Here is a 22,889-nt window from a genome sequence, read left to right on the forward strand (position 1 = left end):
TAAGTAGTGGGAAGGAGAGAAAAATCCACAGTGAAATTTGCCAAGGACTTTTGGAGCAGCCAACAACTACAGCCTACTTTCTGGGGACTAAAATAGCTGCCATTAATGCTACTTTTTCCTTACAGACCTCCCCAGCCAACTTGGTTACGGAGAAGGTTGCTGAATGCAGTCCTGGCTCACACATCACACAATGTGTGTTAAGTGCTATAGAAGCCTGGACGTAGGAGACAGAAGCAAGACAGAACCCCCATTGTCAGGACCCAGCCAGAGAGAGCTGGATGTGGCTTTCAGCTATCAAGCTTTCAAATGAGAGGTTTTATAAAGAGGCCAATTTCCTAAGCGCTGAATACTTTAAAAGTGCTGGAACAGACAGTGCTGGAAATGATGGGAAATTTCTCAAATTTCAGGCGAGGTTGTTATGTGAAACTGGCCCCACATTTCTACGGATATATTTCACCTTCTCCAGTGTTTGAGTTGCATGTTTGGGATATTTAACTAGAGAGGCAAATATGTGATTTTCCCAACGCGGATGAGAGAAGTAGTTGTTGCACAACACAAGCATATTATTACCCAAAGTTATCTTAATAGTGCATCACATTCCCCATTCAAGTAGCATAATGCAGATGTGGATCATGGCTGTTTGCGAATTGGGCTTAACTGCACAACCGCTTGGACATTTAGTTTATTACAGCTTATTAGAGGGGTGGCTGTGTTATCTTCCGCAGCAAACACAACTCGAAGAAAAATGCATAATGGACCAACCTTGCTCAGCTTCCAAGAAACACAGTTGAATGTCAACAAAGAGTCTTGCGGCATCTAAAAAAAAGTAACAACTTTTTTAGCCAAATAATTTTTATTGTTTTTTCAGGTAAATACAAGAACAACATATAAATACAGAAAAATAACCAATTTATTATGGCAAAAGTTTGTGGACCACAATCAAATTTGTTATTTTGTGGCTAATGAACATAGGAAACCACTTTGTATTTAACAGCCTGTTGGCCAGTCTAACTCAGTATACTCTACTTTCTACTCTTACAGGCTATAGGGTCTCAGGAATACATCTCTCTGGATGATGCTTCCAGACTGTGGCTATTTGGCGGTAGCATTCAACTGAACACCATCAAGTTCAAATATCCCAGTTATAGATTATTGGGAGGTCTTATGCAACAAACTCACTTCCGCAAAAGATCAGACATTTTGTTTTAAGGAAAGTAACAGGGAATGCACCAGAAACTGTAGGGTAACCTTTGCATTGATGTATCATCTAATCTCCAGGCAAACAAATCAGGATGAATGCTCAATAAATAGGTCGCCTGGAAGTGCCCTCTCCTTCCTCCTATTGGACATGCTGTGGATTTAACCTAGGCTGTGTACACATTACACTAAAGCACATGACCACCCAAAGATTCCTGGGAGCTGTAGGTTGTTATGGGTGCTGAGAATTGCAGCTCTTTGATGGACAGACTTCATTTCCCAGGATTCTTTGGTGGGTGGCATATGCAGCCCTGGTACCTTAGCTACACCACTGAGCTACGGCCCTTCCACAAATTGAAATTTGGAATCTTCTTGCTTCATACCCAAGAAAATGGAGTACAAAGTTCACCGGGGGAGGGGGGAAGAGATGCAAATATGTGTGTATTTTTAAAACACCCCAAAACAGCTTGCAAAACCAAAACAAAACTCTGCAACCAACTCTTTCCCTTGATTCTTGCTTTCTTCACAAACCCCTGCAGTCAGTTGCACTCCGAGTCTTACCTCCTAGGCTGCACTGAAGAGAACTGTCCCCACAAAGGGTTTCCCCCAGGAATGGAAAAATGAAATGCAAGGCTTGGAGACATTTCTAAGCCCTGAGTCAAAGGCAAACCTTGAGAAATGTTTTGCAGAACTGCACATCTTCCATATACTGTACATCCCCCACACCCCACCGCTACAATCCTGAGCTGACTCAGGCAAAATTGAAAACCTCAGAAGTTCTCTGGCATCTACAGATTTATATAGACCCAGAAAGCGATTTTCCAGGAACTGCAGGGAAGAAATAGGATTGCAACCCCTGGCAGTTCTGGCTGGGAAATCGCTTAGCAAGAGGCCTCCCTCGGCAGACAGAGAGCAGCTGCCGTCTTAGCCTTGGATTTTCAGACCTCTGTAGAGAAGACTGAACTCAAACCACCCCCACACTCAAATTATTCCATACCTGGCAGGATGGTAGGAATGAGCCTTATTTTTTGATTTGATTATTTTATTTTTTGCAGGGTCCGCAGTTATTTGCTCTACAGGTCTGTTGACATTTTCATAGGAAACAGCAGCCCATTAAACAGACACCCAGGAGGTGCTCCCAGGCTGTAAAGTTATGCAACCCAAAACATTAAGGAAGTCATTGGCAATTTGGTGCCCTCTGGAGATTTTCTGGCTACTGATTTGCATGTTCAATCCACTGGTGGCAGAGGTGTGATTTCAAGCACACAGACTTTGCAAAGGGTGCAATATATGAGGAAATGGTCCATATCCCAGAAGTCTCCTGGGATTGGACAGGGACATCTTTCTATGCCAGAAGCATATACTGAGATTAACCAAAGCTGGGGAAGATGGATCAATAGCTTTGAATGAGCTGCATGTATAAGTAGCTGGAATGAGGCCAACACCAAGGTATCTGTCCATTGTATGCCATTCCACTCCCTGTGCCCCCAGTGCTCCCCCCCTTTTCTTTTTTGAGAAACAAGACCTGGCCTCAGTCAGTCATGTTTTAGTCACTTCCAGATTAGATTGCTGCCAAAACCTCAGTTATTTTATAGCCCTCACAGGTTGCCAATTTGTTGTTGGGCTTAATTCAAGTTGCTGATTTTGACCTTTAAGTCTCTCCATGGCTTGGGGCCAGCCTGAGCATCCCCAGAATCACCTCCTCCCACAGCAACCTACCCGAGAAGCTCAGTCTGCTTCAGAGGCTTTTCACTGTGTGGCAATCCTCCCTCCTCCCCAAAATCACCAGATCCCAGCGCATGGGCACCCAAGATGAGGCATTTTTTGGTTGTAGCATCCAGATTCAGGAACAGCCTTGTGAGAGAGGTGGGGATAGACAAATCAGTTAATTCTGGTTTCTCTCAGTTTTTCCACTCTTAAACTCAGTTCTGCACATTCTGCATTACTTTGCAATTTTAAAAGCCCTCCTGAAAATTCATCAGCATTCTTCTTCTTAATGTATTTATTACCCATCCTTAACCCCAAGGTCTCTGGGTGGGTTGCAACATTAAAAACAATATTAAAAACAAATTAAGACAAAATTTTAGTGCAAATTTCTCCTAATATATATGACTAATACTACTTTTTTTGGAAAGCAACTTCCCCCTAATATAATGCATTAGAGTATGTAATTTTCTTCAGTCTATTAACATTTTGACATAATTGCATGTGGTTCCTTTGGTCATTTATTATTATTTAATTAGCTGTATTGCAGGAATAAGGAACCTGTGGTCCTCCAGATGTTGCTCCTGGATTAAAACTGCCATCATCCTTGACACAGGGCTGTGCTGTGCATTTTATTGAGCCAGATCACTGGTCCATCTAGCTCAGTACTGCCCACACTGACTGGCAGAGGCTCTTCCGCCCTATCTGGAGATACTGGCAATTGAACCCGGGACTTCCTGCTTGCAAAGCAGATGCCCCATCACTGAGCTGCTGTGGCCCTTCCCATTGGCCATGCTGGCTGGGGATGATAGGAATGGAGTTCCAACACATCTGCTATGGGTTCCCTATCTCTCTTACAGGGTGCCCTGCCCGTGCACCAAATCCTCTGTGTTTGGAGCCAGGAAGGAATTGACCAGTCTAGAGGTTTTGCCTTCCCCAGAGCAAAACACCACAACTTTAGGCAGTTAAGGAATTGGGTGGAATCTTAGTCCTTGATGGTGCATCAGCCCATCCTGGATCATCTATGTTTTCAGGGTACTCTGTTAAAGGGGTCTTGGTGGATGTCCCTGTCCAGAAGCCAGAGTGGGGCAGATGGGCCATAGGGCTTCCAGTGGCAGAAATAGGACAGCCACCTCAGTAGATCAACGTCTTGGGGAGGCCATAATCCTTAGCACAACCTCAAAGGGGTTCCAGCCCTCCAGGAGGATGCTGGAATGGATCTACACCCAATGCCTGCAGCCAAACTGCAGACTGCTGGTCATTGTCTGCTTGAGTTTGTACTCTCACACTACAACACAGAATTAGAGTGGAGGGAGGGAGGCACTAGCTCTCTAGCTTGACGGCAGACCGTCAGAGTTCAGAGTTGCTTCTTTTCTGCACAGATTCATTCCTTAATGGTGACAAATCTATTTTCCCAGAGGGTTCCTTTTTTTTTCTTTTTGGTTAACAAATATGCATGCATGCATCTCAATAAGCAGGCATCTAATTAACACCTGATCATTTCCTCCGCACATGGCGAAGGAGATGTCGCGGGTGGTCAGAATGATTACCAGAGAGTCTCTCCAGTGCTCAAGCGCAACTGTGGGCCATTTGTTTTCCCGACAACCCCCAAAGACTCTGCAACAGGGGATTTATTCCAGTGCTAGTTACACAGTGATAATTAGGGGGGTAATTAGAGCTGCTGGCTATGAGATATCACCCAACTTTTATAATCCTTTTTTTATTGGGCAATTATTTCCCCCCCATAGCACTGCTATGTATTTTAGAGACAAATGGGAGGGGAGCTGTAAAACAATGATGTTGCACGAACTGACACGTGTGTGTGTGTGTGTGTGTGTGTGTGTTGTGATCCAGTGACTGTGCTTGTGCAGGTGAGATTCCGCATGCACATACCTGTCAGACAGCTACCACAGAGTGTGTTACTTCTCACCAGTCCACAGGTCACGCCATGTGGAATATGACTGCAAAAAGAGTCACAGGTGCCTCTTGGTTATTTGGTTACAGCTCAGGCAGAGGAGGCAGGCCAGACTCTTAAGCTGCAAAAGACTGGCCTCCCAGCTAGACTGCTGTAATGGGGGTACCTTTGAAAACTACAGTTGCTCCAAAATAGTGCAACGAAGTTAATTAATGAGGAATGGTAAATATGACCACATCACACATCACACTGGCTTCTCATCAGTTTCTGGGCCCAACTCAAAGCGCTGGTATTAAAAGCTTGAGGACAGTTTACATGGAAAATTTCCTCCATATATGTATATATGCTCTTGGACCTGAAGCAGTGCCAAGGATATTTTGCATTATAACTCCAATCAGCCTCAGCAGTCCTCACTCATTGTCCCTACTCTCTGGGCTTGATGTGAGCTGTAGTCCCAACAACATCTTGGGAGGGCACTATCTTGGGGAAGCCTGACCAGGCTTGCGACATTCTCAGCTGGCCTCCTTGGCTTTGAGGGGAACTCCAAAGCAGGTGCCACTGTGCCTTCCCTCCCCCTGCAAAGTAACATCTGCACCAGAGGTTTCTCCCTCAGGATAAAATGGCATCATGCCCTCTTGAAGAATACTGGGTCTCCCTTCCACCGCCACCACCATTATTATTTTCAGCCTTTTAGTTTCTATGCCCTTCTAATAATGCCACCTCTAAAATTTGCCAGATTTCCATAATTTTTTCCTTAAAAATAATCTGTGTTGAGATCCTGAAATATTTTGCTTGTGCATTTCTCCTAATACCCCCTTTCGGAAAGAATGTTTTGTGCATTTTTTTCACTGATGTACACATTTTTGTGTACAATTTTCCCTAATGGTTGCTTTTGGGGGGACACACTTTTGGGGGTTGAAGCAATGCATTGCAAAATTAGAAAAAGCTTCATTTCAGCTTGCTTATTGGTCCAGGAAGTGTGGATTAGGTAAGTTTGCATTAAAATGCAGATGGAATGGAATCCCCCCCCCCCCGACTAGTGTTGACAATAAAACTTCATGTTTCTCACAGATGAAAACTCATTTGCTCCAGAGCTGACTGCGGTGTGCCTAGGGAGCTGAGATTTGAATTGTGTCATTGTGCAGGTGCACGAAAAGACACTGCTGCTTTTGATGCAATGCAATCTGCACAGCTCTTTCCTAAGTTCCAGAAAGCGATGCTCTATTGACATCAACTATTCCATCTCAGAAATTGCTGGGATGGAAATGAACTGCAGATTGGCAAGCCATTAACTGCTAATATAGACCAGTGAAGCCGCTTCTATTCCACCTCAAAAGTTGCTATTAAGAATAGCTACGTTAGTTCCTGAGTTGGCAAAGGTTGCATGCTCAGAGGGACATGTCAGATTCGTATTCAAATTTGACACCAATTATTTTCAAACCCAGAGGGATGAGGCAGGAGTCCTGCAGAGGATCCAAGGCGAGACTGTGTTCCCACTTCTAAGACACCTCCTTAGCATGGTTCCAATTTGAGCATTTTATGAGGTTGTTATTCCATAGTAAGAGTGGACTATGTGAGGTTTGTAATCTTTTACAACTTGCTTAGTAAATCCAAAGGCACGATTTGCAAGGAGCGAGTTCATAAAGATAATCTTTGGTTCCATAGTTGAACCTTTCCAAGAATGTTTAAGTGATTCTTCTAAACGTCACAGGACGTGAGAGATCACAGCAGTTCTCCAGTTATTTGCTCTTGCAAGCTCACTTTTATGTGGTGAAGGGGTGGCGCATCTTCAGATCATGGAAGCATTAATATTCAGAAGTTCCTGCATCTATTTAAACAACACTATTCTTTCTCCCTGCTGCCCTGTATACCCGGAACATCTCCATGATAGCCCTACCCTGACTTCCTTAAAAAACCCCTTTCCGTGGGAAGAGCCTTGCTGCTGCTGAATCAAACTAAGGGCTGATATGGTCCAGAATCCTGTTCTTACAATGGCAAACCAGTTGCCCTCATAGGAAGCCCATAAGAAGCAAGAAGGAGCCTAAGTGCCACAGTGCTCTTCTCTTTCTGTGAAGCCTTGGACACAGAAGCTACTGCCAGTGGCATAGCGTGGGTGCCAGTGCCCGGGGCCGTGCAGAGGATGGGTGGGAGGGAAGGAAACGGACAGGGTACACATGCGCATTCAACTGTCTAACAGCGGCGATGTCACCCAGGAAATTGCAGCAGCAGAGATAAGAAAAGAAAAGTGGTTCTGTTGTCTGGAGAGGTTACTTCCTGGTTTTTCAATGGAGCTCAGTGATGGAAGTGTGCAGCTGTACTGAGACAGCACTGGGTGTTGAAATTTTGCGCTCCTAACAATTTTGCACCTGGGGGAACTGCCACTATGCCCCCCCCAATGCTACGCCACTGCCTGCTGCAAATAAACCTAAGCGTGTGTAAAGAGGGACAGTGCTCGATACTTTCAGGCACAGATTTATGGTGCAAATTTGCATGAAATACGTACTACCTACTTTATATGTACAAATGCAAATTCAGATCTCTGAGCAGATTAAGATGTTGGATGGCTGAGATCTTACTGCCTCTTCTTTGGGCAGAAGTCCTGCAAGGAGTTTTTTTAAAAAAAGCAGACAATTTGAGCCCCAGCATAAGAGACCTGGGGAAGGCAATCCCTGTACCACCCCTAACAATGTCCCTGATTGCAAATTCTTTTCCTGCTCCCACTTGTTTCCTGTAAAAAAATGAGAGAGAGGTTGTAGTCTCATTGGGGCAGGGACCTGTCCTCTCAGTTGATTTCAAGGAAAATGGAACCCAGAATGGGAATTGGTACTGTTTGCTTATTCGTCCCGTGTGCAGAATGGAAATCAACCAGCAAATATGATCAGTATTCACTATGGTTGTTGCTTTAAGTGTGCAAACAATACATAATTGATTCCCTGCCCCCGTCCCCCAATATGCACTGGGTTTCCTTTGCCTCTGAATTAATAAGGTGGAGTAAGGTAACGACAATGTAACTTATGTAAATTATGTAAATTACATAATTTTGCTACAGTGAACTGCAAGGCAGATGTTGATGCCTCCATACACCTCCATGTCTGTGGTAAAGTGTAATGTAGATGAGTGGGGATACATTGTTGAAATAATAACATTTAAGACATTTTAAAAGAAATTTGTATTAAGATAATATACCTAACACTAAAGAACAGAATTATAGGTAAGTTTGCTTGTGGAATTTCCCTAGAAAAAGCATATATGCACACCCGCCTTATGTAAAAGATTGCATCTTTTATCTCCAAAACACGAAATCTTGCCTATATTTTAGGCCCAGAGGATTTCTCAGTCAGATTGAGGATTGGGGGAAGTGAAAGGGGAAGGAGCGTTCACTGATCTTCAGAAACAGTCTGTACACACATCTCTTTGGGGAAGCTTGGGGGGTTGTTTGTTTTCTTTCATGAAAAATGGGAATGGAGTCTTTGGCTGCCGGCCTAATTCAGTTACAAACCCTTTACACAAAACTATTTGAATGCCAAGCTGAAAACATCAATTTTGAAGCTTTACATTTGATTCCCCACCCCCTAGATAAGCCAAGACAAAAAAAAAAAGACCATCTGACTCTTTGCAACCAAGAAGATAAAAATAGACAAAATGGAGAGAAGAGATGATCGCCCCCCCCATTCCAAAACAGAGACAAAATGGGGGAGAGGAAGAAGAGTCAGAATTGGCAGATATGCCTTTCAAATTTAAATTTTAAAACCCAACCAACCATATCAAAAACGCAAGCACAGCACAGGAAGGCAAACTTCAAAAGATGCAGTCATTGAATATCTGAGCGTCATTTAAAAACAATTTATGGAGACTAATTTATCTCCTTTGCCCCCCCCCTTCACCCCACACCCCATGCCACTAAAAAGCAGATTTGTGTGTGATTCGCCAGTGCTGGTTTGGGGGTTAACGTTCCATCTGGTGCCCATTGGAAAAGATCCCAAAAGAACTGCTTCAGTTACGAATAATTAGTAACTGATGGGAGAAAGCCACAAGGAATGATGGACGAGGAGGAGCAGCTGAAGAAGAGAAAGATATTTTTGCATGGGGGGAGGGGAAGAGAGGGAGGGAGTAAAAGGAAAGCCAGGCAATGAGCTATTCTGCACTTTACGTGGCAGCAGACCCAGGATTTCGACTGTGTTCTTGACATGGAGCTGCAGCCAATATTGTGTTTCGGTGAGATTCCCTGTAGGATAACAAGTATATGTCTCAGTCACGAAGCATGCTTTAAAAAGAACACAGGAAGCTTAGTTAGCGTGTGTCAGATCTGTGGTCCATATAGCTGGAGAAGGACTGCAGCTTAGTGGCAAGAACATCTGCCTTGCATGTAGAAGGACCCAGGTTCAATCCCTGGCTGCATCTCCATGCAGGGCTGAGAATGTCCCCTGCCTGAAACCCTGGAGAGCCACTGCCAGTCAGTGTGGACAGTCATGAGCTAGATGGCACAATGGTCTGACCCAACGTAATGAGGACTCCAATGTTCCAATGAGTATTGTCTCCACCAGTTGGAAGCAGCTCTCCAGGGACCTGGCAGGGGTGTGTCCCATCCCTACTTGGAGATGCCAAGGAGTGAATGAACCTAAGAGCTTCTGCTTGCTCAGCATGGGTTCTCCCATGGATCTACGATCTCTCTCTGACACACCCCAGAGAGATGGGTGCCCAAGGGAGTCCCCCCAGAGAGCCCTATGCCTTGCTCCCAGGGTGATCCTAAGAAATCATGAGAAGTACACCCTGGGGGACTTTGTAAGGATATGCATCTGGAGGCAGTTGGGACCCAGTGGCGGAGCTTCATGCTCAAGCACCGGGGGGCAGAAAGCAGGTGGGGCGGGGCTGGCGCACATCCCGGGGCATAGCGTGTCACCCACAGGGGTGTAGTGCGCGTCCTGGGGGCGTGGCACCCAGTGTGGGTGGGGGAGCAGCCGCGATGGCACCTCACCGGGATCATGCTGCTGGGGCAGTGCACTCCCCCCGCACTCCTCTTCCTCCACCAGTGTTGGGACCCAACATCCTTTGCAACATGGCAGGTGAGCTTTGGGCAGCTCTTGGGTCACACGTTCAGATGGCACTACAAGAGGGTCTTGCTTCTTCCATAGCTACAGCTGTAAATTCAGAAAGACATCAGCCATAGCTCTGACCCTCTTTCCAGCTTGCTGCCTTTACCAGACTGCAACCTTTTCCCTCCAGGTCACATCCTAGCCAACTCCAAAGTTTTGACTTTTGTTCTTCTAAAACACTGAGCTGAAGGAGGAACTGCCACACCACGCCATGCCCCTCACTTGCTGCCTGGCACAGGGTCATCACCTTCCTTTTATTTTCCTAATGACTCATCACTCCAAGTGATTTCCTGGTCAGGAAATCAGCCCGGCTTATGTTTTAACATTTGCCTTGATTCAATTCTAACCCCTATTGGACCCAGGCATTTAGCGGGATCTGGTACCTACAAACTCATAACAATACAGTATGTTTACTTAAAAACAAAGTAACAGGGATCAAGTTTCATAATTTGAGAACACAAGATGGAATTGGACCCTGAGATCCAATTCACAGGAGTAGCAGAGGGCTTGTGATCCCCACCACTGGCACAATGCTTCTGACAATGTAGGAACAACCCAGCCGCCGTGACTGGTAGCCACTGAGAGTCCTGTCCTCCATGGATTTTTCTCACCCTCTTTTAGCTGGGGGCCACCATTACCTCTTGTGGGAGCAAATTCCACAGGCAAACTATGCCTGGTACATCAGTTCTGGCCCCTCAGCCAAAGATTTGGCTTCTTTCCTTAGAACTGCTGAGAAGGAAGCTGAAACTCCAGTCAAACCCTGAGACCTGGCAGCCCTACCGAGAGAAACACACTCATAAGTATTGCTTTTATGTACATACACACACACAAATTCCACAATTGACATGAGGACCACAAAAATGGTTGTGGCTGTGGGCAGACACTTCGACTTGGAGAGCTGGTTTGCACTGGGGAGGGAGTAGTATAATGCAGGGAAAATAATTTTAAACACATCTCCAAGTCTTCTAATGCAGTGCCAGAGGCGCCCCTTGGTTTCAAGCTGTTAGGAATCAGGCCTAATGCAGAAGATTAGGCAGGTGTTTAACCTGGCAACCACCTTCAAGCTCTTGACAGAAGGGTAGGGGAAAGCCCCTAGCTTAGTGGTAGAGCATCTGCTTTGGGCACAGAAGGTTCCAGGTTCAATCCCCGGCCTCTCCAGGTAGGGCTGGGAATGTCCCCTTTGAGAAATCCTGGAGAACCACTCCAGCTCTGTGTAGCAGCATTGCTCTGGACTTGCTCCCTATCTTGGGTGCAAAGGGAACTCTAAGCTTGACTGGCCTGTATCTCACTAGGTCCAGCACCAACATATTCCTGGGATCTCGTACCCCTGTAACAGCAGGACCTGGACCTGATCTGAGAGAACTTGGGGTCAGGGAACCAGGAGCAAGATCAGGACTATGCAATTTTAATGAGGGACCACGAAGGACACTCAAGGATTTCACTTGCTCTGCATTTTTATAGCAGACTTGATTCACACTTCCCAGGTCAACAAATGCATCAGAACTCTTTCTGAATTGTCATTTTGGTTTGGGGCTCTAAATACATACAAAATATTTAAAAATGGATTATTGATTCAAACACATACCCCCAAAAAGTGTGTTTTGGATAAAACATATAACTCTAGGGTAAGATGCATCTATTTATTTATTTAATTTTAAAAAAGTAATGTGAGCTTTTCAGTTTTTAAAAGATTCACAGATTGTTTTGGAAATGGAATGGACTTAGAAATGAACAGCTGTGAAACAGACAGGAACCACAAATAAGGCTCATCTGTCCCTCCCTGAGGACCACTTTGAAATATCAGTGATGAATGTTTGCCAGGTGAAGATGTGGATCCCAACTGGGTTTGCCCACTAGACTGAGGACGTGGGGAGAAAGTCTGTTTTCCTGGGGTTCCATTCCCAGTGAGCACACGAAGAGCACAGACACCAAATCGGGAGCAAAAAACCCCCAAACATCTCTAGTTTCCATTTTGCTCCTGTTGTTGTTGTCTCTGGAGGCACAATGGGCACCGAAGGCCTCTCTGCAGCCTGAGCCCTTGCAGACCTGGAGAGGAGCCTCCCTGTCATTCTCCACCAGATCTCTTACCAGAGGCTCAAGAGTGGAGTGGGGGGAGCATCTAGGTTGCGAGGCTTGCAAGGAGCAGGGAGAACCATGCATTTCCTATACAACCATGCATTCATTCACCATGACATTATAGGGTTGCCATACATCCAGAATTTCCCAGACATATCTGGAATACTGTGGTCGGAAGCAGTGTCCAGGCGGATATCAGCAAAATGTCAGGGGAAATCCATGGCAACCCATGTTGACAGTGTTGTTTTTGCCAATTTTCCTTAAAAATAGTTCAAAAGTGTCTTTTTTTTTTTTTTGCAATTTTGCCCCCAAATCTCAACAACTTTGGGCAACTTTTTGGAAATATTTCAACTTATTTGAAATATGGCAACCCTAGTACAGCAGGACAAAAAAATATTACTAAACTGCAGTTCATTAGTTTGAAAAAGACAGATTACATATTTTGGGGCAAATGCCCTCTTAATCAGACAGTTCTGAATAGGCTGGTTTTGATTCCGACTGGCGGGTGATATGCTCATTGCGAGTCTTGAAAACTGAGGACACTGGAGACAAAAGGGTTTCAGCAGCCCCTCATCTTCCCACCGCAACATCTTTCTCCACACTCTGCCATGGCTTGCTGAGCATACAAGTCACGAACCAGCAAATAAAACAAGCGCCAGTTCCTTACCCACGGTGCGGTTCCAAATGCAGCTCCCATGCCAACCAAACACCTACACACACACATGCACACACACACACTTCCAGCCACCCTCTGCAATATGTCCCGAGATAGAGGCCAAGTTCCTGTTCTCAGAGAGAACCCACTCAGTGCAAGAGGGGGCTGTGATCTTCCACCAAGACAAGGTGCCATTTCATTTGTCAGGTCCCATCTTATCCTCCCACACACTTGCTTGCTTGCTTGCTCGGCTGCCTGCCTGGGCGCTTGCCAGGTCCCTGAGGGGCTCCAAAGCTCATCTCTTGGCTGGAGCAGTTGCTGCTTCAGTGCTACATGCCAACTGCAGAGGCCTCCACCCCCCCCCAAAAAAGCCACTCACTCGGGAGAATTCTTCTTAGGTCATTAGAGAGGAGCCCCACATGGGAACACATAGGAAGTGCCACTAGCCCCACTTCTGCAGAAGCGGCCATGTTGCAAAAATGTTCAAGCTTGGAGGAGAATTTGGTTGCTGCACACAATTTGCATCTGGAAGCAAAATGAGGCATGCCTCAAGCAGCCATGGAAGGAGATCACAAGTTTTCCTGGAATCCCCATCATGTTTCGCTGGATCGCCAAGCTCAGCGGTGAATGAAATGTTTCTCCGGAATATTGTAAAGTTTTGCCAGTATTCCATATTGTCAGCATCAGACAAGGCAAAACAGAGCCAAGATCGGGGTCGATGTAGCAATGGGACCATTGACTAAAAGGCTGAACGTGGTTTCCAAAGGCCCACTGGACAGGGTCAGTGCTGACAGCCTGAGTAGGACCCAAGATAGTAGCAAAGCAGAAGGCCGTTTGGAAGGAGATGGAAAGCCAGGCAGGAAAGGCCTAAACAGGGCTTTTGTTGACCGTGAAGCATTTCTAGCTGGGCCAGGGCAGAGCAGATTTAAAAGGGGATCACACAAAGTAATGGAGGACAAGGGCTACTAGCTGAAATGGCTGGCAGGGACAGACCTTGGTAATATGGTGCACTGTGCAAGGCCAGAATTTGATACACACACACTCCTTGCATGGCCTTCCCAAAGCCAGGTAAGAGAGGTGCTGGGCTTTGGAAAGAAGGTCCAAGGGACCAGTTGCTGGGATTCACAAGTGGCAAGAGCGCTGCTGTGCTCAGGGCCTGCTTGTGGGCTTCCCAGAGGCTGCTGTGAGAACAGGATGCTGTTCTTATGTTCTTATTGTAGATCAGTACAGTAGCACTGAACTCAGTTACTGGATCCTTCTCAACCTTCACTAGGCTCCATCCCCAGACCACTTGTGGCATCACTTCAAAGACTTAAAAAGGGTATTTACTAACAGGTGCATTATGAAGACTTCAGTGCTGCTCATTTTCCCCTTCCTTCTCTTCTTTCTTTCATGACCCTATTCGCTGCCTGATCTTTTCCTGTTCAGCCTGTGAAAGAAATTTTGGAGGAATCTGAGGCCAGACAGAGAAGATGACATACGAATGCTCCACCTCATTCTCTGGGTGCATCAGTGGAGGGGATTCCCTTCCACTTTGTTTAGAATTAGCTGGAAAATTCCAAGAAGCTTCTTGGTTCAGACCACATGACAGCAGAACAGGAAGCCATGGAAGTTCTTTTTTTCCAGTGCCAGAGGTTCAGCCATGAGTGATAGAAGAGTACCTCTGAACATGTACAGAGCACCTTTCCTGCGCTATTGAAAACAACATTCAGGACGCAACATCCACATGGCTGTCTAAATAGGGATAGCTGGGAGATAGGCAGCTTGTGGAGTAGGCAAGGGTCACTTTTGTACTCTCAGGCTCCAAAATACCAGAAACTTGTTTACATAAGAAAAGAAGGGAGGGTTGTGTTTCGCTTTGACAGCCAAGCTATTCAACCCCCCCCCCCGCCTCCTGGAAAGCTGTAACCTGTCATAGCGGACCCAGGTCAGGTAAAATGCTTGGGGAGGAAGAAGTGTGGGGAAGGGACGAAAGGGCTAGAAAAGGAGGCCAGACGTTTGACAAACAGGCAGAGGCTGCTCTTCAGCACGAGACACCCAAGCACGGATTGCAAGTAAAAGAGGAATGGGGAACTGGAGCGGGAAAGTTTTAATAGGAACAAAAAGCTAGTAATGGGCCCAAAATAGCTAGGACCTGCTACTGCTAGTGCTGCTTTGCGGAGGAGACTGGCTCCAGGCTGTGCCTGGCTTGGTCTCCCTGTGTGAAGAGAGGGTGGGGGGAGCCAGACTCACGAGACAGGCTCCCATCTGCAGCCAAGATCCACAACTCCCCAGCAAAAGGCCACAGTCTGGCCAAGGACATTAAGAAGCAGAAGGCCCAGTGTTGCTGACGTTTGGCTCCTGGAGCTTTTTGTAGCCAAACTGGCACACTTGCAAGCCGATACTCGTGTGCCAAGATGCTCACCCTGACATCCCCAGCCTTCAGAACTTGCCAACACTGCCCCCCCTTTCCTCCTGCCCAGGGCACCCCATGTTCCTCCCCTCCTCACACAGGCTGCCTGACTCATGCGCACACGCACACCCTCTCTCTTCTCGTGCGCGAAATGTTTGAGTTGCTGCTGCTTTTTCAAAGGCCAATTCCCGTATGCAAGAAGAGAGGCAGCAGAGAGGAGAAATTCCTGGAAGCTGATCTGAAGGAGGCATCCATATAACGAAGAAAAGATGAAGATTAAAAGCTAACGTCCCCCAGCGGGGCTGTGAGGATGCCATGCCGAGTCACAGCGCTAATGCGGCAAAGTCTGGGACAAAATGTAAATTGTACACGAATGCTGTGCGTGGGTGGCAGGGACCATTTCCGCGGACGACGCAGACTGGAACGGTTTCGAAACTCCCTTTTGCATGTCTTCAACCACCCCGTGTTGGAAGGTGACAAACAACAACCAAACAAAAAAAATCCTTCCAGTAGCACCTTTAAGACCAACTAAGTTAGTTCTTGGTATGAGCTTTCGTGTGCAAGCACACTTCTTCAGATATATCTGTAACAACAACCAAACACTTCAGCCCAGGCCCAAAGTATGAAAAAGGTATGGAAGTGGGAAGAGGCCTTGTGGCATCTCAGCACACAAAAGCTTCACACTCTCAGCTGACTCTCCATAAGCAGAGAGAAATCAGTTGATGTACTTGTGTACCTGTGAACCAGCCCTAAGTACATAAGGGGTGGGGAACTTCAGGCTCAGGGGCTGAACGTGGTTCTCCAGCCCTGTTTATCTAGACAAAGATCCAGCTCTGAGGGCCTTCTGGGAGTTCCCTCACTGCGCTAAGCCAAGTTACAGGGAACCAGGCAGAGGGCCTTCTCGGTAGTGGCACCCACCCTGTGGAACACCCTCCCTTCAGATGTGAAGGAAATAAGCAGCTATCCTATCTTTAAAAGACATCTGAAGGCAGCCCTGTTTAGGGAAGTTTTTAATGTTTAACAGACCACTGTATTTTAATATTTTGTTGGAAGCCACCCAGAGTAGCTGGGAAAACCCAGCCAGATGGGCGAGGTAATAATAATAATAATAATAATAATAATAATAATAATAATAATAATAATTATTTCCATTGTGCCACCTACTTTTTGCCTCTTGCCCCACCCACCTCAGGAAGCAACATGGTTGCACTGAGAAAACCCAGCAACCAGCAACTCCAGCTCACCTGCTGTCTCCCAGCCCCAGTTTGCTAAGTTTGCCACTTCCTTCCAGTGTAGTAGAACCAGGGATGGGAAGCCTAAGCCCCCTCCCAATGTTCTTACACACCCACTCCCACCAGTCCCAGCCTGCGGTCATGGATGATGGGAGCTGGGAATCCAACATTACCCCAACTTATGCAAGACGGCTAGGGGTTCACAGCAGGTTGGTGTCCAGAGAAGAGCTTTCCCTCAAGCCAAGACTCAAATCCAGGAGGGCCTGGGGGCTGATGGCAATCTCCGAACCAGGTTTGCATGCAGAAAGTTGAATCCCCCATCGCTCTATTATTAATTGAGAAATTTTCCAAAATACTGCAAAAGACCTATGAATTATATATAAAGTTTAAAATAATATTTCTGAGCAGTATGCTGCAATTTACCAGCATTAATAATATAAAATAACACCGCAGCCAAGCCTACCCACCCAACCCCCTAAGGAACAACATACAAAATACTAGCAATATTTACCGCTAGATGATTTATTCAAGTGCATACATTTTGGATACCCAGAGAAGTGGAGAGGAAAACTAATAGGGAGAGAAAGAAAATAGAGGCCTCTCTGGTTAAAATGGGGGGGGGGGGAGAGAGAGAGAGAGAGAGAGAGAGAGAGAGAGAGAGAGAAACCTCAGGCCTGTGGGCTAGATGTGGCCCTCCAAGCCACTCTATGTGGTCCTTGGGTCTGTCTCCAGGCCATTCCCCTCACAGACCCTATTTTGCAGTCTCCTGGAGCATTTCTGCCTGGCTGGAATGTATCCTAGACCTCTGAAGATGCCTCTTGCATGCCTGGATAAAGGAGAGACAGGGACATACGCGTGTATGTGGAAACTAGCTTACGGGCGATATTTGCCTCTGGCAGTGCCCACCTCTGGCATGTGGCCCCTGGAAGGTTGCTCAGAAGGGAGTATGGCCCTTGACCCCATCCCAGGTTAAAGCTCAGGTAGTAAGACTAGGGGAGAAATGCTGGATTAGGCCCTCTCCTAGGTGTGGTGCAGGTTTCAGTTACATACCTACAATTGCTGGGACAAAGAAACTCACACAAGGGCAAGGAGATGTTGGAGCATTACAGTGAAAACAGAAATGGGAGCAGAAATTGCCAGAGTCTGCCGATTCATCCCATGTCCAAAATGGATCTCAATCCAGCAAACATGATTAATATTCATTGCTGTTGTTTTCAGTTTGCAAATGATATGTAACAATACATAATTGATGTATCCTCCTCCAATTTGCATACTGGTTCCTTTGCATTGAAACAAATGGTGTGAAACATAGCACAACTATTAGTTATGTAAAATTCCACCATAGCAAAAATTACAGTCCCCTTCCCCCCGAACTGCAGCGGAATGGAAACAGCACTGCATGTGATGAATGAAGGACAAAATTCACAGCCTTCTGGCATCCCTCCCCAAGGACTGAGTCCCTGTTTTTGAGAATGTAAAGCTTTAGCAGGGGAATTTTACCATTGAAATTAACCAGGCATCCTAAGGGCACAAGGAGAAGTGGACGACAGAGGACGAGATGGTTGGATAGTGTTCTCGAAGCTACCAGCATGAGTCTGACCAAACTGCGGGAGGCAGTGGAAGACAGAAGTGCCTGGCGTGCTCTGGTCCATGGGGTCACGAAGAGTCGGACACGACTAAACGACTAAACAACAACAACAACCAGGCATCCTGGCCCCTTAGCAGCCTTTCATCCAAAGCCCAACTGCATTCACAGCAAACAGAGAGCAAATTGAGAACCATGGAGCCTGGGCAGGGCTGGTACATTCACCTAGTCTGCCCTTTGCTGGTCCCCAAAGATTTCAGCTGGACTACGACAGCTCAAATGTAGACCTGTGATCCTCTTTTCTGAGTTGTTTCTTTTTTCTTTTTATAAATACTAAGCAACCTGAATGGGCTGCAAATCTGAATGGCAGACAGAGGCACGCACGCACATAGACAGACAGTCTCTTCCAAACTTTCCCTCCCTCTCTCTTTCCAGCTCAAGATCACCCACCTTATGACGTTTTCACCCTGATAGTGGCAGCGAGGTGAGAAAGGGACATGTTGAACCCCAAGGGTAAATAACTGGGGTTTTTTTGGGGGGGGGGGTTAATTTTTATCTGGAGGCTAGTGGTGGAAATGACCAGGCAGGGGAAAGCCTCTGCATGTTGACGCAGCCTGCTCTAGGTTGCTCTCTGAAATGAACCTGCAGCTGTAGGAATGACGGAAGCCCATTGAATCAGTCATCTGAGCTGAGGGTCTTCTCCCTGTGCTAGCGGCTGCATTTGCCCCCAAGAGCCACTAGGGGGCAGCAGCGGATTACTGATTTGCATCAAGGTGGGAGGATGGAGAAACGTGGGGGGGAGGGGTAGCCTTATCGTTTCCTTCTCTCTCCATCTCTGCAATTGAGCTTTGAGAGATAAGTTTGCGGCAGGCAATTTCTGGAAGGCAGTGGACCAGGTGTGCCTCATACCTGGCCAATAGGTCGAGGCTGAAGATGCCCCAAAAGGTGCCAGTGCTTAGCTGGATATGCTAAGGATGGTGGCAGCAAGAGAAGCCACAGAAGAGATGAAACCCCCCACTTTGAAAATGAATGCTCAGGCAGCTGTCAGATGCCAGTGTTTACAACAAAGAGAATTTTAATATGTTAGCTCCAAGCCAGTGCTCACCCAGGATAGGCAAGGAGCATTTTGTGGGAGCCTGGCCTGGATAGTCTGGCCTGTGAGACATCCCAGGTGACCAAGATGACCGTCCATCAACCTGTATTTAGCCTTTAACAAGGACAATCAGAGGAACACCATTTCAACGTCCCTTCATGGACTAGTGACTAGTGTGAATCTCGTAGGAATCCCGTAGGTATTGTAGAATTGGAAAAGGTGCAGAAAAGGGGTGGTCAGAATTATCATGGGGAAGGAGTGACTTCCTTATGAGGACTTTTTAGTTGAAAGAGGCCAGTAAGAAGTGAATTTTATAAAATTATGCATGGCGTGGATAAAGTTGTTCTCCCTCTTTCAAAATACTAGAACTCATGGACATCCAATGAAGCTGATCTTTCTTTAACCCGCCCCCCCCTTTCCCCTTTCTCTTACTTTCTCCTTTTTTAGATTTCTCCTTTTCTTGTATTTTCTTCCTTGTGGCATTGCCCCCCCTTTTTTATTAAGTACCTGTTTTATCTCCGTATTTTATATAAAAAGATAGTTTTCAATGGGTATGTGTTTCTGTGTATCTGAATAAGTATCAACAAATAAAAAAAGAAGCTGAAGTTGGAAGATCCAATAACTTCTTCACGCACTGCACAGTTAACCTAATGGAATTGGTTCTTGCAAGATGTAGCCAATGGCCACCAACTTGAATGGCTTTCAAAGAGGAGTGTCCAGATTCATGGAAGAGGCTGCTATCAATGTCTGCAAACCTTGACAGCTGTGTTCTACCATCACGGTTGGAGGAAATATTTGCCTCTGAATACAAGTACAGTCATACCTCGGGTTGAATGTGCTTCAGGTTGAGCGCATTTGGGTTGCGCTCCACGGCAACCCGGAAGTAACAGAGCACATTACTTCTGGGTTTCACCACTCGCGCATGCGCAGACGCTCAAAATGATGTCACGCGCATGTGCAGAAGCTGCAAAACGTGACCCGCGCACGCGTGCCTTCGGGTCTTATGTTCCATTCAGGATGCGAACGGGGCTCCGGAACGGATCCCGTTCGCATCCCGAGATACCACTGTAGCTGGGAATCACAATTTGGGTGGGGATCAGTGCTATTGCACTCAGGTCCTGCTCGCAGGCTTCCCAAAGGAGCATCTGGTCAGCTACTGTGAGAACAGGATACTGGACTCGGTGGGCCATGAAAAATGCGAAGAGCCAATGAGTTCTTTGAAGCACCCGCTCAGCCAGAGCCTGTTGACAGGCTCCGAGTTCCTGACTTAGATAGTAACCAAGGAACCCCAAGGTCTTCACACAGGCAGTGAGTGATAGAGAGAAAGGATTAAAAATATGCGAGTGGAGAATCTCTCTCTCTCTCTCTCTCTCTCTCTCTCTCTCTCTCTCACACACACACACACACACTTTTCAGTGTTCTGCAGGTCTGCCTGCCTGCTTTAATATTAAGATAAGAGAGACGTTGACGGAGAAGGGGAATTAATTAATTAATAATTTAAACTTGACTTTTAATCCATCCTGTTTTATTAACGCACAAGAATATTGATGTTTTTATATAATCCAAGGCTAAGATAAGGAGAGGGTCCTTGTTTTTTTAATGGCCGAGGCTTTAGAATGGTCTCTCTTGTTTTATAGAGGCAAGCCCGCTGGAGCAAGAGAATGGCCCTCACGAACCCTGGGAATTTGGAGGCCAGTAATATAGCTGGCTTCTTACTTTCTAGGGAAAGGTGATGACTCAGTTAGGAGGTCTCGGCCGCATCAGGCCTTACATGGTATCAAAGGCAGGCTTTTCTCCCACGAATTGTACCTGAAGCAAACATATGCACAAAAATATGCCCTTTGTTGCATTTACAGTCGGCAGTCTTTAAGTGCACATGCAAGACAAGAGTATCATGTGTGAAGTGGCCATAAGTGGCTTGAAGGTTGAAATCTTACATGCAGTTCCTTGGGGATAAGCCCCCTTGAGCTCAGAGGACCTCACTCGCCCTGAATAAGATAGAGGATAAATTCAGTTTTGACAAATTCTGCCTCCCTATGCGCTTCCTGAAATGACACAGGCCAGAATACCACTCTCTGTGGGAAACGGCGCTCCCCTGAACTTCGTTACACAGTTCTTCAGCCAAAGGAAGGTGAAGAAAAATGCATGGATTAGGAGAAAGTGTGCATAAATATGCATAAATCAGTGACAAGAACACACAAAAAGGGAACATGGGAAGCTGCATTTGTCTATCTAGCTCAGTATCGTCCACACTGACTGGCAGTGCCTCTCCTGGATTTCAAGCAGGGAATCTTTCCCAGCCCTGTCTGGCAGTACCAGGAATTGAACTCAGACCTTCTGCATTCAAAGAAGATGCTCCACCACTGAGCCACATCACTTCTCAAGAGAAGGGTGTTTGTAATTTGTATATATATTGGGTAAAAGTATATTGGGTACTAAAAGGCTGAATTTTTTTTTTTCTTGAGGACTTCTCTCTTTTTTTGTAACATAAAGTGCAATGTGGTGAACTGTGCTTAAGACTGGGGAAAAACGAGAAACAGAGACAATCTGAAGCAGATGCTCTCATCCGTCCCTACTCCTGAGTAAATCTGCTTAGGCTGGTGCTGTGTGACTGCCATGTAGAGGGATCAGATCCACCTGCCTGCTCCCCGCTTGCCTTCCCCCTTCCCGTCTCTCCCTCCCTCTTTGAGGAGGCGCTATCAGACCACACACACCAACTCGAATCTTTCCACAGCAATTTCTGGGTGACATGCGGAGCCCAGAGGGATGTATTATTTCCAATCAACTCCAAACCAGGCCCCCTCAGCATGGAAATGAACCAAATAGGGAGACAATATGTTCAAATGACAAAACCTGATTGAGTTTTCAGCATGGACCTCGTGCGCAGAACCGCCGTGCTGTCAAATTGCCGCCCGGATTTCTCTCCGGTTTATTTCATGTTCCGATCTAGGAGAGGAAATTGTGCCTGATTAATTTCTGTGTGTGTTTCTGTGAATTAAAGAGCTAAAACAGTTGCACGGCTGCAAAATGCTGCTGTAGGCATAGCGGCTGAGAAACAGACTGAAATGGCACTCTTGTACACACAGGTCCTGCTGAATTCGATAGGACATAGAATACAGTGGTACCTCGGGTTAAGAACTTAATTCGTTCTGGAGGTCCGTTCTTGACCTGAAACTGTTCTTAACCTGAGGTACCACTTTAGCTAATGGGGCCTCCCGATTTCTGTTCTCATCCTGAAGCAAAGTTATTGACCCAAGGTACTATTTCTGGGTCAGCGGAGTCTGTAACCTGAAGCAGCTGTAACCTGAAGCGGCTGTAACCCAAGGTACCACTGTAATAGAAAAATAGAATAGAGTTGGAAGGGACCCAAAGGGTCATCCAGCCCAACCTCCTGCAATGCAGGAATCACAGCTACTTCTGTGTAAACATGCATAGGAGTACAACTATGAATGATAAAACTGGGGCACCCCCCTCCATTGAAACTCAGTGTCGCAGGTGCTCTAGCTCAGGGGTCAGCAAACTTTTTCAGCAGGGGGCTGGTCCACTGTCCCTCAGACCTTGTGGGGGGCCGGACTATATTTTGAAGGGGAAAAAATGAACGAATTCCTATGCCCCACAAATAACCCAGAGATGCATTTTAAATAAAAGGACACATTCTACTCATGTAAAAACATGCTGATTCCCGGACTGTCCATGGGCCGGATATAGAAGGCGATTGGGCTGGATCCAGCCCCCGGGCCTTAATTTGCCTACCCATGCTCTAGATCAGGGGTGGGGAAGTTTTCCATCCTGAGGGCCACATTCACTTCTAGACCACCTTCTGGGGGCCACATGCCAGTAGCGGGCAGGGTACAGAGGCCAAAATGGGTAGAGCAACAAATGCGTATCTTACTTTTGGCTTGCAGGCTTGTTGCCACCCCTCTCTGTCCTCTGGCAAGGCAGGAAGT

This window comes from Podarcis pityusensis (assembly GCF_964106645.2).
Source record: "Podarcis pityusensis genome assembly, chromosome: 8".
Taxonomy (NCBI): domain Eukaryota; kingdom Metazoa; phylum Chordata; class Lepidosauria; order Squamata; family Lacertidae; genus Podarcis; species Podarcis pityusensis.